Source organism: Somniosus microcephalus, chromosome 11 (genome assembly GCF_052327205.1).
Source record: "Somniosus microcephalus isolate GS21.2 chromosome 11, FLI_Smic_1.0, whole genome shotgun sequence".
Classification (NCBI taxonomy): domain Eukaryota; kingdom Metazoa; phylum Chordata; class Chondrichthyes; order Squaliformes; family Somniosidae; genus Somniosus; species Somniosus microcephalus.
In genome coordinates this window covers 3,460,693-3,477,392 of record NC_140997.1, presented here as the reverse complement: position 1 = coordinate 3,477,392, position 16,700 = coordinate 3,460,693, and positions in this window count along the sequence as shown.

Here is a 16,700-nt window from a genome sequence, read left to right as displayed (position 1 = left end):
GTCTTTACCATTTAAATGAAAAAGGTCCATACCAACCTTTTGCCATGCTGCTGTTGGTATGTCAGCTACTATCATTGGTTCCTTTGCTTGTTTGTTTTGGTGTTTCTGACATGTCTCACATTTGCCTATCATGTTCTCAATGTCCTTATTTATGCCAGGCTAATAAACAGTGTCTCTTGCTCTCCTTTTGCATTTTTCAATTCCGAGGTGTCCCTCATGAATCCTTTTGAGCATGTCTTGGCGTAGCGCCTGTGGAATGACTATTCTGTTCTGTTTTAGTAATAGTCCACTTGCGACACTCAATTCTGACCTTATGTGAAAATATTTTGGACAGGAACCTTTTGGCCAACCATGATAAATGTTCTCTATTACTGTTTGTAATACTGTATCTTTTACTGTTTCTTCTGCTATTTGCTTTGATTTTGTGTCTGACACAGGCAGCGCAGCAGTGACCATACTCACATGAACATCCACGTCTTCTTCAGTAGAGCTCACATGACTCATTGTGGGTGCTCGGGATAGTGCATCTGCTAACACTATGTATTTGCCTGGTGTGTAGATCAGTTCAAAGTCATATCTTTGCAGCTTCATCATGAGTTGTTGAATCCTTGGAGACATCTCATTCAGGTTTTTTTTTATGATGGCAACCAGAGGGCTGTGGTCTGTCTCAACTGTGAAGGTGGGAAGTCCATATATGTAGCCATGAAACTTTTGTAGTCCAACTACCAAGCCTAGACATTCCTTTTCAATCTGGGCGTATTGACACTCAGTATCAGTCATAGACCTGGAGGCATAGGCAACAGGCTTCCAATCTTCACCCTCTGCTTGTAGCAAGACCGCACCTAGGCCATCTTTTGATGTATCCGTTGACACTTTGATTCTTTTTGTTGGGTCAAAGAAGGTGAGTACAGGTGTGGTTGTCAGCACTGTTTTGAGGTTTATCCACTCTTGTTCATGTCTTTCTGTCCATGCGAACTCATTTGTTTTATGTAGCAGGTCTCGCAGACAGGCTGTCTTGGCTGACAAGTTAGGAATGAACTTTCCAATGAAGTTTATCATCCCCATGATGCGTAGCACTCCTTTTTTGTCAGTGGGCCGGGGCATTTTGAGTATGGCGTTTACTTTTTCCATATCTGGCTCTATTCCTTTAGCAGATAGATTATCTCCTAGGAAAGTGACTTCCTGGACGCCAAACTGACACTTGGCTTTGTTGAGCTTCAGTCCATTCCGGCGTATGCTCTGTAGCACTTTAATCAGTCTCTCATTGTGTTCTTTCAGTGTGGAGCCCCAGATGATGATGTCATCAACATAGACCCGAACTCCTTCCAGACCTTCAATTATGTGTTCCATCGCTCTTATGAATGATTTCAGATGCAGATATTATCCCGAAAGGCATTCTGAGGAAACAATACCTGCCAAATGGTGTGTTGAAGGTACAGTATTTGGTGCTCTCTTTGTCCAGTTTTAGTTGCCAAAATCCTTGTGAGGCATCGAGCTTTGTAAAGTATCTGGCACCTAACATTTCACTGGTGATTTCTTCTCGCTTGGGAATCTGGTAGTGTTCACGTTTTATGTTTGCATTTAAGTCCTTTGGATCCATGCATATTCTTAGATCATTGTTCTTTTTCTTTACATATACCATGGAGTTAACCCAGTCTGTTGGCTCTTCGACTTTCCTGATGACTCCTAGTGTGGTCATTCTGTCCAGTTCATTCTTGAGCCGGTCACGCAGGGGTGCTGGAACTCTTCGTGGAGCATGTACCACTGGCTGAGCCTCCTGCTTTAGCTGGATCTTGTAAGTGAATGGTAGAACTCCAAATCCTTTGAACATATCCTGGAAATTATTCACTACAGAATCCAGCGAGTCATCTGGTCTGCTTATGGCACAGTTTATACGGTAGACTCTTTTGACCAGTTCTAAGTCCTCACAAGCTTTGTCACCCAGTAGTGAATCAAGCCTTTCAGCCACAACAGAAAACATGAGATGATGCACTTTGTCTTTGACTGTCACTTTAAGTCTGCATACACCTAAGCTATCTATTTTCTGTCCATTATAGTCCTTCAGTAGTACTGACTTTTTCTGTATTTTGGGCTTTTCTTTCATATTGTTAATGTCACTCATACTGATTAAGTTTGCTTTTGCCCCAGTGTCTAGTTTCAAGGTAACTAATGCTCCATTTACCTGCAGTGGGATCATCCATTTGTCCTCTTTTACTGCATTAACTTTATGTTCAGCATTGTCCATTTCTGAGGGCTGCACATTTTCTGTATCCTTTTTGATATTGTCACATGACACCATTCCTACAGAAAATGTCTCACTTAAATCAGTGTCCTCAATTACATTAACTCGTTGCCCTTTCTTAGTTTGTACTTTTGAAAAGCATTATTTGGCAAAGTGATTCTTTCCATTACACTTTGTGCACATTTTTCCAAACGCTGGGCATTGTCTTAACTGGTGTTTGTAACCACAGCGTTTACAATTAAAAATTTCATCCTCCGATTGCTTTTCATTTCTGTTCTGCCCATGTTTCTTCCCCTTATAGGACACAGCACCGACAGAAGCATTATCACTCGTTACAATCGCATCATTATTGATTTCACTGAAAGTCTTCGCGTGCTTTCGAGCTAGCTCGCTGGCTTGGCATATTTTCACCGCATTTTCCAAATTTAGTTCGGTTTCTCTCAACAGACGTTCCCTGACTTTTTTATCATGAATACCAAACACAATCTGGTCACGAATCATGGATGCTTTGAGCTCAGAGAAATTACATGTCTGTGCTTTCAGTTTCAGATCAGTTATAAAGCTATCAAAAGTCTCATTTTGCTGCTGTGTCCGAGAACAGAAGATGTAGCTTTCATAGGTCTCATTCTTTTTGGGAGAGCAATGTGCATCACTTTTTTAGCACATCTTCTAATTTTTCTCTGTTCTCCACTGGATTAAATACAAATGTATTAAATACCTCTATCGCCTGTGGGCCTGCAACCATAAGCAGCAACGCTATCTTCCTTGCGTCTGGCTTCGTACCGAATCCGATGGCTGCAATGTAGAGTTCGAATTGTTGTTTAAGAGTCTGCCAATTGTAGTCGATGTTTCCTGTGAGTTTCAAATGCTCTGGTGGCTTCAAATTCTCCATGTCGTTTTTCACAATTTTCAGCAGATCTTCACCATCCTGGTACCATCTTATGTTCATTAATAAATAGACATTCTTATTATGAACACAGCTAGCTTTTGCTAGACACTTTTATTGAGCACATGTGGACTAGGTACAGTATCTGTAGAGGCTTCCATCTTGACTGCTGCCTTGTGGGTAGCCTAGTGCCTCATGGGTAATGTAGTCTTAATATACATACAGCTGGGTAGTGTAGTCTTATATACATACAGCTATATACAGCTCTACGGCTCCACCTAGTGTCCACTATAGAATGACATGTTATTGATCATTACACAGAGAATCATAGAAAGTTACAGCACAGAAGGAGACCATTCGGCCCATCGTACCTGTGCCGGCCGATAAAGATCTCTCCAGCCTAATCCCACTTTCCCGCTCTCGGTCCATGGCCTGTAGGTTCCGGCACTTCAAGGGCATAGCCAAGTACTTTTTAAATGTGATGAGGGTTTCTGCCTCTCCCACCCTTTCAGGCAGTGAGTTCCAGACCCCCACCACCCTCTGGGTGAAAAAAGTTCTCCTCAACTCCCCTCTAATCCTTCTCCCAATTACTTTAAATCTCTGGCCCCTGGTTATTGACCTCTCTGCTAAGGGAAATAGATCCTTCCTATCCACTCTATCTCGGCCCCTCATCATTTTATAACCTCAATTATATCTCCCCTCAGCCTCCTCTGTTCCAAAGAAAACAATTTCCATTTTCCTGCTGCCAGCCCACAAATCACCAGATTTATTCAATGTAGTTTCACAGCTTGCCCCAGTAGGAGTTAAACTCACGAGGCTGCTTGTCTAACCCATAACCACAGGCCAATCATTCCTCATGATTGACACAGGTACGCTCAATCCAGCTCCCTTCACCTGGCCGAATAATGGTCACCAACAAGGAGCAAATTTGAAGCTAAGCTCAGGTTAAACGGACAGTCAAAGAGATGAGCTTATCAGCAGCTCATCAACAGGTAGCCAGGTGAAGTGGATTTGAAGGGATTGCCAGAGGGAGGGAGTGAAGTGACGGAGACGAGGGAACTGGGAATAAGCAGCAATCCAGAGCCTGGGATGGCAGGGGGCTGGCCGGGAGGTGTCACTGACAGAAGGAGCAGCTGAGGGGTGGAGGGAGCTGAGGGTGGAGGGAGCTGAGGGTGGAGGGATGGAGGGGTGGAGAGAGCTGAGGGTGGAGGGAGCTGAGGGTGGAGGGATGGAGGGGTGGAGAGAGCTGAGGGTGGAGGGAGCTGAGGGTGGAGGGGCAGAGGGAGCTGAGGGTGGAGGGAGCTGAGGGTGGAGGGATGGAGGGGTGGAGAGAGCTGAGGGTGGAGGGAGCTGAGGGTGGAGAGAGCTGAGGGTGGAGAGAGCTGAGGGTGGAGGGAGCTGAGGGTGGAGGGAGCTGAGGGTGGAGAGAGCTGAGGGTGGAGAGAGCTGAGGGTGGAGGGATGGAGGGGTGGAGGGAGCTGAGGGTGGAGAGAGCTGAGGGTGGAGGGATGGAGGGGTGGAGAGAGCTGAGGGTGGAGGGATGGAGGGGCGGAGGGAGCTGAGGGTGGAGGGAGCTGAGGGTGGAGAGAACTGAGGGTGGAGAGAGCCGAGGGTGGAGGGATGGAGGGGTGGAGAGAGCTGAGGGTGGAGGGAGCTGAGGGTGGAGAGAGCTGAGGGTGGAGAGAGCTGAGGGTGGAGGGATGGAGGGGCGGAGAGAGCTGAGGGTGGAGGGAGCTGAGGGTGGAGGGAGCTGAGGGTGGAGGGAGCTGAGGGTGGAGAGAGCTGAGGGTGGAGAGAGCTGAGGGTGGAGGGAGCTGAGGGTGGAGGGAGCTGAGGGTGGAGGGATGGAGGGGTGGGGAGAGCTGAGGGTGGAGAGAGCTGAGGGTGGAGGGAGCTGAGGGTGGAGGGAGCTGAGGGTGGAGGGAGCTGAGGGTGGAGGGATGGAGGGGTGGGGAGAGCTGAGGGTGGAGGGAGCTGAGGGTGGAGGGAGCTGAGGGTGGAGGGAGCTGAGGGTGGAGAGAGCTGAGGGTGGAGAGAGCTGAGGGTGGAGGGAGCTGAGGGTGGAGGGAGCTGAGGGTGGAGGGAGCTGAGGGTGGAGGGGCAGAGGGAGCTGAGGGTGGAGGGATGGAGGGGTGGAGAGAGCTGAGGGTGGAGGGAGCTGAGGGTGGATAGAGCTGAGGGGTGGAGGAAGCTGAGGGTGGAAGGATGGAGGGGTGGAGAGAGCTGAGGGTGGAGAGAGCTGAGGGTGGAGGGATGGAGGGGTGGAGAGAGCTGAGGGTGGAGGGAGCTGAGGGTGGAGAGAGCTGAGGGTGGAGAGAGCTGAGGGTGGAGGGATGGAGGGGCGGAGAGAGCTGAGGGTGGAGGGAGCTGAGGGTGGAGGGAGCTGAGGGTGGAGAGAGCTGAGGGTGGAGAGAGCTGAGGGTGGAGGGAGCTGAGGGTGGAGGGATGGAGGGGTGGGGAGAGCTGAGGGTGGAGGGAGCTGAGGGTGGAGGGAGCTGAGGGTGGAGGGAGCTGAGGGTGGAGGGATGGAGGGGTGGGGAGAGCTGAGGGTGGAGGGAGCTGAGGGTGGAGGGAGCTGAGGGTGGAGGGAGCTGAGGGTGGAGAGAGCTGAGGGTGGAGAGAGCTGAGGGTGGAGGGAGCTGAGGGTGGAGGGAGCTGAGGGTGGAGGGGCAGAGGGAGATGAGGGTGGAGGGATGGAGGGGTGGAGAGAGCTGAGGGTGGAGGGAGCTGAGGGTGGATAGAGCTGAGGGGTGGAGGAAGCTGAGGGTGGAAGGATGGAGGGGTGGAGAGAGCTGAGGGTGGAGAGAGCTGAGGGTGGAGGGATGGAGGGGTGGAGAGAGCTGAGGGTGGAGGGATGGAGGGGCGGAGGGAGCTGAGGGTGGAGGGAGCTGAGGGTGGAGGGAGCTGAGGGTGGAGGGAGCTGAGGGTGGAGAGAGCTGAGGGTGGAGAGAGCTGAGGGTGGAGGGAGCTGAGGGTGGAGGGAGCTGAGGGTGGAGGGAGCTGAGGGTGGAGGGATGGAGGGGTGGGGAGAGCTGAGGGTGGAGGGAGCTAAGGGTGGAGGGAGCTGAGGGTGGAGGGAGCTGAGGGTGGAGAGAGCTGAGGGTGGAGAGAGCTGAGGGTGGAGGGAGCTGAGGGTGGAGGGAGCTGAGGGTGGAGGGAGCTGAGGGTGGAGGGATGGAGGGGTGGGGAGAGCTGAGGGTGGAGAGAGCTGAGGGTGGAGGGAGCTGAGGGTGGAGGGAGCTGAGGGTGGAGGGAGCTGAGGGTGGAGGGATGGAGGGGTGGGGAGAGCTGAGGGTGGAGGGAGCTGAGGGTGGAGGGAGCTGAGGGTGGAGGGAGCTGAGGGTGGAGAGAGCTGAGGGTGGAGAGAGCTGAGGGTGGAGGGAGCTGAGGGTGGAGGGAGCTGAGGGTGGAGGGAGCTGAGGGTGGAGGGGCAGAGGGAGCTGAGGGTGGAGGGATGGAGGGGTGGAGAGAGCTGAGGGTGGAGGGAGCTGAGGGTGGATAGAGCTGAGGGGTGGAGGAAGCTGAGGGTGGAAGGATGGAGGGGTGGAGAGAGCTGAGGGTGGAGAGAGCTGAGGGTGGAGGGATGGAGGGGTGGAGAGAGCTGAGGGTGGAGGGAGCTGAGGGTGGAGAGAGCTGAGGGTGGAGAGAGCTGAGGGTGGAGGGATGGAGGGGCGGAGAGAGCTGAGGGTGGAGGGAGCTGAGGGTGGAGGGAGCTGTGGGTGGAGGGAGCTGAGGGTGGAGAGAGCTGAGGGTGGAGAGAGCTGAGGGTGGAGGGAGCTGAGGGTGGAGGGAGCTGAGGGTGGAGGGAGCTGAGGGTGGAGGGATGGAGGGGTGGGGAGAGCTGAGGGTGGAGAGAGCTGAGGGTGGAGGGAGCTGAGGGTGGAGGGAGCTGAGGGTGGAGGGAGCTGAGGGTGGAGGGATGGAGGGGTGGGGAGAGCTTAGGGTGGAGGGAGCTGAGGGTGGAGGGAGCTGAGGGTGGAGGGAGCTGAGGGTGGAGAGAGCTGAGGGTGGAGAGAGCTGAGGGTGGAGGGAGCTGAGGGTGGAGGGAGCTGAGGGTGGAGGGAGCTGAGGGTGGAGGGGCAGAGGGAGCTGAGGGTGGAGGGATGGAGGGGTGGAGAGAGCTGAGGGTGGAGGGAGCTGAGGGTGGATAGAGCTGAGGGGTGGAGGAAGCTGAGGGTGGAAGGATGGAGGGGTGGAGAGAGCTGAGGGTGGAGAGAGCTGAGGGTGGAGGGATGGAGGGGTGGAGAGAGCTGAGGGTGGAGGGATGGAGGGGCGGAGGGAGCTGAGGGTGGAGGGAGCTGAGGGTGGAGGGAGCTGAGGGTGGCGAGAGCTGAGGGTGGAGGGAGCTGAGGGTGGAGGGAGCTGAGGGTGGAGGGATGGAGGGGTGGGGAGAGCTGAGGGTGGAGGGAGCTGAGGGTGGAGGGGCAGAGGGAGCTGAGGATGGAGGGGTGGAGAGAGCTGAGGGTGGAGAGAGCTGAGGGTGGAGGGAGCTGAGGGTGGAGGGATGGAGGGGTGGAGGGAGCTGAGGGTGGAGAGAGCTGAGGGTGGAGGGAGCTGAGGGTGGAGGGATGGAGGGGTGGAGAGAGCTGAGGGTGGAGAGAGCTGAGAGTGGAGGGAGCTGAGGGTGGAGGGATGGAGGGGCGGAGGGAGCTGAGGGGAAGAGAGAGCTGAGGGTGGAGGGATGGAGGGGCGGAGGGAGCTGAGGGTGGAGAGAGCTGAGGGGCGGAGGGAGCTGAGGGGTGGAGGGGTGGAGGGAGCTGAGGATGGAAACAGCTCGGACGATTTGATGGGGTCAGGAATCTGGAAGAGGAGAGTGTGGGGACGCACGAGACTGAGTGTGGTAGGCGGCTCAACCCTAGAGGGGGCAGAACCGTTCCAGAGAACACAACGGCGATAACGTAAAATAAATTATATCGTTCCCTTTTACCCGCTGTGTACTGTACATGTACAGGAGACACTGAGACACACACGGGCCGTACAGTACCAGACGGGAGTGAATTGTTCCCTTTTACCCGCTGTGTGCTGTACATGTACAGGCGACACTGAGACACACACGGGCCGTACAGTACCAGACGGGAGTGAATCGTTCCCTTTTACCCGCTGTGTACTGTACATGTACAGGCGACACTGAGACACACACGGGCCGTACAGTACCAGACGGGAGTGAATCGTTCCCTTTTACCCGCTGTGTACTGTACCTGTACAGGAGCTGACACCGAGACACACACGGGCCGTACAGTACCAGGCGGGAGTGAATTGTTCCCTTTTACCCGCTGTGTACTGTACATGTACAGGAGCTGACACTGAGACACACACGGGCCGTACAGTACCAGACAGGAGTGAATCGTTCCCTTTTACCCGCTGTGTACTGTACATGTACAGGAGCTGACACTGAGACACACACGGGCCGTACAGTACCAGACGGGAGTGAATCGTTCCCTTTTGCCTGCTGTGTACTGTACATGTACAGGAGACACTGAGACACACACGGGCCGTACAGTACCAGACGGGAGTGAATCGTTCCCTTTTACCCGCTGTGTACGGTACATGTACAGGAGACACTGAGACACACATGGGCCGTACTCTACTAGATGGGACTGAATCGTTCCCTTTTACCCGCTATGTATTGTCGAGACACACACGGGCCGTACAGTACCAGACAACAACAACAACTTGTATTTATATAGTGCCTTTAACATAGTAAAACATCCCAAGGTGCTTCACAGGAGCGATTATCAAACAAAATTTGACACAGATCCACATAAGGATAAATTAGGGCAGGTGACCAAAAGCTTGGTCGAAGAGGCAGGTTAAAGGAGCATCTTAAAGGAGGAGAGAGAGGTGGAGAGGTTTAGGGAGGGAATTCCAGAGCTTAGGGCCTCGGCAGCTGAAGGCACGGCCGCCAATGGTGGAGCGATTATAATCAGGGATTCTCAAGAGGGCAGAATTAGAGGAGCGCAGATATCTCGGGGGGTTGTGGGGCTGAAGGAGATTACAGAGGTAGGGAGGGGCGAGGGCATGGAGGGATTTGAAAACAAGGATGAGAATTTTGAAATCGAGGCTTTGCTTAACCGGGAGCCAATGTAGGTGAGCGAGCACAGGGTCGAGACTGGAGTGAATGATTGCCTTGTACCCAGTCTGTATTATGTTTGAATATTTGGATTGAGTTGCAGTTTCGGAAACATCATCATGACTGTGTGATGTTGTTAAGACCATGAACTATGGAACCTCCTCAGGGTGCAGGCACCCGCTGCAGACCGAGACGTGAAGCCACAGCCATGTGTGGGTACGGGGCTCCGAGTGTGACTCGATCTGGACTGTCATCCACAAACACAGCCCAACAGAAAGGTCAGTGGTGATTCATTATCTCCACCATTTCTGCTATCAACACTTGGCAATCTCCCAAACACAGAGCCTCGGTGTACTGTGAGCTACCTGTGTGTGCACAGTTCACACCCGCCCCCTCTGATTCATTCACACAAATGACACTCTGCACTGAACATCAGGCCATGTTGGCTCGCTGTTCCGAGTTCAGTCGCATTCTCGAACTTTCCAGAAACTTCCTCGGAGCCCGAGGTCGGAATCCTTGTTTAGGAAAGCATCGCGTCCAGTGGTTATACCAGGACCAGTGAGTGTGTCAGGGCCAGTGAGTGTGTCAGGGCCAGTGAGTGTGTCAGGGCCAGTGAGTGTGTTGGGGCCAGTGAGTGTGTCAGGGCCAGTGAGTGTGTCAGGACCAGTGAGTGTGTCCGGGCCAGTGAGTGTGTCCGGGCCAGTGAGTGTGTCTGGGCCAGTGAGTGTGTCAGGACCAATGAGTGTGTCAGGACCAGTGAGTGTGGGAGGGCCAGTGAGTGTGTCGGGGCCAGTGAGTGTGTCGGGGCCAGTGAGTGTGTCGGGGCCAGTGAGTGTGGGAGGGCCAGTGAGTGTGTCAGGACCAATGAGTGTTGGAGGACCAGTGAGTGTGTCAGGGCCAGTGAGTGTGTCAGGGCCAGTGAGTGTGTCGGGACCAGTGAGTGTTTCAGGGCCAGTGAGTGTGTCAGGGCCAGTGAGTGTGGGGTGACCAGTAAGTGTGTTAGGGCCAGCGAATGTGTCAGGACCAGCGAGTGTGTCAGGACCAGCGAGTGTGTCAGGGCCAGCGAGTGTGTCAGGGCCAGTGAGTGTGGGGTGACCAGTGAGTGTGTCAGGGCCAGTGAGTGTGGGAGGACCAGTGAGTGTATCAGGACCAGTGAGTGTGTCAGGGCCAGCGAGTGTGTCAGGGCCAGTGAGTGTGGGGTGACCAGTGAGTGTGTTAGGGCCAGCAAATGTGTCAGGGCCAGCGAGTGTGTCAGGGCCAGTGAGTGTGTCAGGACCAGCGAGTGTGTCAGGGCCAGCAAGTGTGTCAGGGCCAGTGAGTGTGTCAGGGCCAGTGAGTGTGTCAGGACCAGTGAGTGTGGGAGGACCAGTGAGTGTGTCAGGGCCAGTGAGTGTGGGAGGACCAGTGAGTGTATCAGGACCAGTGAGTGTGCGAGGACCAGTGAGTGTGCGAGGACCACTGAGTGTGTCAGCGCCAGTGAGTGTGTCAGGGTCAGTGATTGTGCAAGGACCAATGAGTGTGCCAGGACCAAGGAGTGTGTGAGGACCAGTGAGTGTGTCAGGGTCAGTGAGTGTGTCAGGACCAGTGAGTGTGCAAGGACCAGTGAGTGTGTTAGGACCAGTGAGTGTGCGAGGACCAGTGAATGTGCAAGAACCCATGAGTGTGTCAGGACCAGCGAGTGTGTCAGGACCAATGACTGTGTCAGGACCAGTGAGTGTGTCAGGACCAGTGAATGTGTCAGGGCCAGCGAGTGTGCGAGGACCAGTGAGTGTGTCAGTACCAATGAGTGTCAGGACCAGTGAGTGTGTCAGGACCAGTGAGTGTGCAAGGACCAGTGAGTGTGTCAGGACCAGCGAGTGTGGAAGAACTGGTGAGTGTGCCAGGACCAGTGAGTGTGGGAGAACCAGTGAGTGTGTCAGGACCAGTGAGTGTGTGAAGACCAGTGAGTGTGTCAGGACCAGCGAGTGTGAGAGGACCAGTGAGTGTGTCAGGATGGTGAGTGTGCGAGGACCAGTGAGTGTGCCAGGACCAGTGAGTGTGCGAGGACTGGTGAGCGTGTCAGTGCCAGCGAGTGTGCGAGGACATGTGAGTGTGTGAGGATCAGTGAGTGTGTCATGACCAATGAATGTGTCAGGACCAGTGAGTGTGTGAGGCCCAGTGAATGTGTCCAGACCAGTGAGTGTGTCAGGACCAGTGAGTGTGCAGGGACCAGTAAGTGTGCAAGGCCCAGTTAGTGTGTCAGGAGCAGCGAGTGTGTCAGGACTAGCAAGTGTGCGAGGAACAGCAAGTGGTCAAGGACCAATGAGTGTGCGAGGAACAATGAATGTGTCAGAGCCAGTGAGTGTGCGAGGACCAGTGAATGTGTCAGGACCAGTGAGTGTGTCAGGACCAATGACTGTGTCAGGACCAGTGAGTGTGTCAGGACCAGCGAGTGTGCGAGGACCAGTGAGTGTATAAGAACATAAGAACATAAGAAATAGGAGCAGGAGTAGGCCAATCGGCCCCTCGAGCCTGCTCCGCCATTCAATAAGATCATGGCTGATCTGATCCTAACCGCCAATCTACTATCACAGAACCATCTCCTGAATCTAACAGAATTAGACACACGAAATAGGAGCAGGATCAGGCTACACGGCCCCTGGGCCCGCTCCGCTACCCACAGGGCCATGTCCGATCCGAACCTAGACTCATGTCCAAATTCCTGCCCGCTCCCCGTAACCCTTAATTCCCTTTACTTCAAGGAAACTGTCTATTTCTGTTTTAAATTTATGTAATGATGTAGCTTCTACAGCTTTTTGGGGCAGCATATTCCATGGACCTACCACCCTCTGAGTGAAGTAGTTCCTCCTCATCTCAGTTTTGAAAGAGCAGCCCCTTATTCTAAGACTATGCCCCCTAGTTCTAGTTTCACCCATCATCGGGAACATCCTCCCCGCATCCACCTGATCCAACCCCTTCACAATCTTATATGTTTCAATAAGATCGCCTCTCATTCTTCTGAACTCCAATGAGTAGAGTCCCAACCTCTCCTCATATGTCCATCCCCTCATCCCCGGGATTAACCGAGTGAACCTTCTTTGTACTGACTCGAGAGCAAGTATGTCTTTTCTTAAGTATGGACACCAAAACTGTATGCAGTATTCCAGGTGCAGTCTCACCAATACCTTGTACAACTGAAGCAATACCTCCCTATTTTTATATTCTATCCCCCTAGCAATGAAAGCCAACATTCCATTGGCCTTCTTAATCATTTGCTGCACCTGCATACTAACCTTTTGAGTTTTGTGCACCAGGACCCCCAGATCCCTTTGTACTTCAGTACTTTCCAGTTTCTTGCCATTAAGACAATAACTTGCTCTATGATTTTTCCTGCCAAAGTGCATAACCTCACACTTTCCAGTATTGTATTCCATCTGCCAAATCTCTGCCCACTTACTTAGCCTGTCTATGTCCCCTTGCAGGTTTTTTATGTCCTCCTCACTCATTACTTTCCCTCCCATCTTAGTATCATCTGCAAAGTTTGATATGTTACACTCAGTCCCCTCCTCCAAATCGTTAATATAGATTGTAAAGAGTTGGGGACCCAGCACTGACCCCTGCGGAACACCACTAGTTACTGATTGCCAGTCTGAGAATGAACCATTTATCCCAACTCTCTGCCTTCTGTTAGATAGCCAATCCTCTATCCATGCCAGAATATTACCCCCAATCCTGTGATTTTTTATCTTAAGCAATAATCTTTTGTGTGGCACCTTGTCAAATGCCTTTTGGAAGTCTAAATACACTACGTCCACTGGTTCCCCTCTATCCACCCTATATGTTACTTCCTCAAAGAACTCCAGCAAATTTGTCAAACATGACTTCCCCTTCATAAAACCATGCTGACTTTGTCCTATTAAATTATGATTATCCAAATGTCCTGTTACTGTCTCCTTAATAATGGACTCCAAAATTTTACCTACCACAGATGTTAGGCTAACCGGTCTATAGTTTCCAGCCTTCTGTCTACTGCCCTTTTTAAATAAGGGTGTTACATTAGCAGTTTTCCAGTCTGCCGGGACCTTTGCCGAGTCCAGGGAGTTTTGGAATATTATTACCAATGCAGCCACAATCCCTACCGCCACTTCCCTCAAGACCCTAGGATGTAAGCCATCAGGTCCAGGTGATTTATCCGCCTTGAGTCCCATTATTTTACCGAGTACCACTTCCTTAGTGATTTTGATCGTGTTTAGCTCCTCCCCCCCTATAGCCCCCTGTTTGTCCAGTGTTGGGATATTCTTAGTGTCCTCTACTGTAAAGACTGATACAAAATATTAATTCAGTGTTTTTGCCATCTCCATATTTCCCACCATTAATTTCCCGGTCTCATCCTCTAAGGGACCAACATTTACTTTAGCCACCCTTTTTCTTTTTATATAACTATAAAAGCTCTTACTATCTGTTTTTATATTTTTTGCTAATTTACTTTCATAATCTATCTTCCCTTTCTTAATCAATCTTTTTGTTATTTTTTGCTGTCTTTTAAAGTTTTCCCAATCCTCTATCCTCCCACTAGATTTGGCTACCTTATATGCCCTTGTTTTTAGTCGAATACTATCCTTAATTTCTTTACTTAGCCACGGATGGCTGTCTTTTCTTTTGCACCCTTTTCTTCTCAGTGGAATATATATTTTTTGGAAGTTGTAAAATAACTCCTTAAATGTACACCACTGATCATGTATCGTCTTACCCTTTAATCTATTTTCCCAATCCACTCTACTCAATTCCACTCTCATACCTTCATAGTCTCCTTTATTCAAGCTTAGCACGCTTGTTTGAGATCCAACCTTCTCACCCTCTAATTGAATATGGAATTCAACCATGTTATGGTCACTCATTCCAAGGGGATCAATGAGTGTCAGGACCAGTGAGTGTGGGAGAACCAGTGAGTGTGTCAGGACCAGTGAGTGTGCAAGGACCAGTGAGTATGTCAGGACCAGCAAGTGTGGAAGAACTAGTGAGTGTGTCAGGACCAGTGAGTGTGGGAGAACCAGTAAGTGTGTCAGGACCAGTGAGTGTGTGAAGAGCAGTGAGTGTGTCAGGACCAGTGAGTGTGTGGGGACCAGAGATTGTGTCAGGACCAGCGAGTGTGGGAGAACCAGTGAGTGTGTCAGGATGAGTGAGTGTGCGAGGACCAGTGAGTGTGTCAGGTCGGTGAGTGTGAGATGACCAGTGATAGTGTCAGGACCAGTGAGAGTGTGAGGACCAGCGAGCGTGAGAGGACCAGTGAGTGTGTCAGGATCAGCGTGTGTGTCAGGAGGGTGAGTGTACGAGGACCAGTGAGTGTGCGAGGACCGGTGAATGTGTCAGGGACAGAGAGTGTGTGAGGACAAGTGAGTGTGCAAGGATCAGTGAGTGTGTCATGACCAATGAATGTGTCAGGACCCGTGAGTGTGCAAGGCCCAGTGAGTGTGCCAGGACCAGCAAGTGTGCAAGGCCCAGTGAGTGTGTCCAGACAAGCAAGTGTGTCAGGTCCAGTGAGTGTGCAGGGACCAATGAGTATGCAGGGCCCAGTGAGTGTGTCCAGACCAGCGAGTGTGTCAGGACCAGTGAGTGTGCAGGGCCCAGTGAGTATGCAGGGCCCAGCAAGTGTGTCAGGACCAGCGAGTGTGTCAGGACCAGCGAGAGTGTCAGGACCAGTGAGTTTGCAAGGAACAGCGAGTGTACGGGGATCAATGAGTGTGCAAGGACCAATAAATGTGCCAGGACCAGTGAGTGTGCAAGTACCAGTGAGTGTGTGAGGACCAGCAAGTACGTCAGGACCAGTGAGTGTGCGAGGTCCAGTAAGTGTGTGAGGACCAGTGAGTGAGTCAGGACCAGTGAGTGTGCCAGGACCAGCGAGTGTGCAAGGCCCAGTGAGTGTGTCCAGACAAGCGAGTGTGTCAGGTCCAGTGAGTGTGCAAGGACCAGTGAGTATGCAGGGCCCAGTGAGGGTGTCCAGACCAGCGAGTGTGTCAGGACCAGTGAGTATGCAGGGCCCAGCGAGTGTGTCAGGACCAGCGAATGTGTCAGGACCAGCGAGTGTGTCAGGACCAGTGAGTTTGCAAGGAACAGCGAGTGTACGGTGACCAATGAGTGTGCGAGGACCAATGAATGTGTCAGGACCAGTGAGTGTGCGAGTACCAGTGAGTGTGTGAGGACCAGCGGGTACGTCAGGACCAATGAGTGTGCGAGGTCCAGTAAGTGTGTGAGGACCAGTGAGTGAGTCAGGACCAGTGAGTGTGCAAGGACTAGTGAGTGTGGGAGGACCTATGAATGTGTGAGGACCAGTGCGTGTGTGAGGACCAGCGAGTGTGTCAGGACCAGTGAGTGTGTGAGATTCAGTAAGAGTGTGAGGACCAGCGAGTGTATCAGGACCAGTGAGTGTGCGAGGACTAGCGAGTGTGTCAGGACCAGTGTGTGTGGGTAGACCAGTGAGTGTATTAGGATCAGTGAGTGTGCGAGGACCAGTGAATGTGTGAGGAACAGTGAGTGTGTCAAGGCCAGCGAGTGTGCGAGGACCAGTGAGTGTACGAGGACCAGTGAGTGAGTCAGGACCAGTGAGTGTGTGAGGACTTGTGAGTGTGCGAGGACTTGTGAGTGTGCGAGGACCAGTGCGAACAATCACTGCCCTTTAAAGTTCCGTTAAAAGACTTGACCATATGCAACTGTCATTGGCTCACGTTTGGATTTCATAAAATCATAGAAGGAAACAGCACAGCAGGAGGCCATTCGGCCCATCATGACAGTACCGGCACTTTGAAAGCTATCCAATCAGTTTCACTCCAATGCCTTATCCCCACAGCCCTGTAAATGTTGCACCTTCAAGTATTTATCCATTTTTGCTGGTGATTTTATTGTCAGGTTCAACAGATTCCGATCAGTTTAATTTCGAGAGCTGTCAGAGTTTCATGGGGGGTGAGGGGAAACTGGCACTGTGATCGAATGGGAAATTTTATGCCAACTGTCCCATCAAACACTCCCAGGGTAGGTACAGCACAGGTTAGATACAGAGTAAAGCTCCCTCTACACTGTCCCATTAAACACTCCCAGGGCAGGTACGGCACGGGTTAGATCCAGAGTAAACCTCCCTCTACACTGTCCCATCAAACACTCCCAGGGCAGGTACAGCACGGGTTAGATACAGAGTAAAGCTCCCTCTACACTGTTCCGTCAAACACTCCCAGGGCTTGTACAGCATGCGTTAGATATAGAGTAAAGCTCCCTCTACACTGTCCCATCAAACACTCCCAGGGCAGGTACAGCACGGGTTAGATATAGAGTAAAGCTCCTTCTACACTGTCCCATCAAACACTCCCAGGGCAGGTACAGCAGGGGTTAGATACAGAGTAAAGCTCCCTCTACACTGTCACATCAAACACTCCCAGGGCAGATACAGAGCGGGTTAGATACAGAGTAAAGCTCCCTCTACATTGTCCCATCAAACACTCCCAGGGCAGGTACAGCACGGGGTTAGATACAGA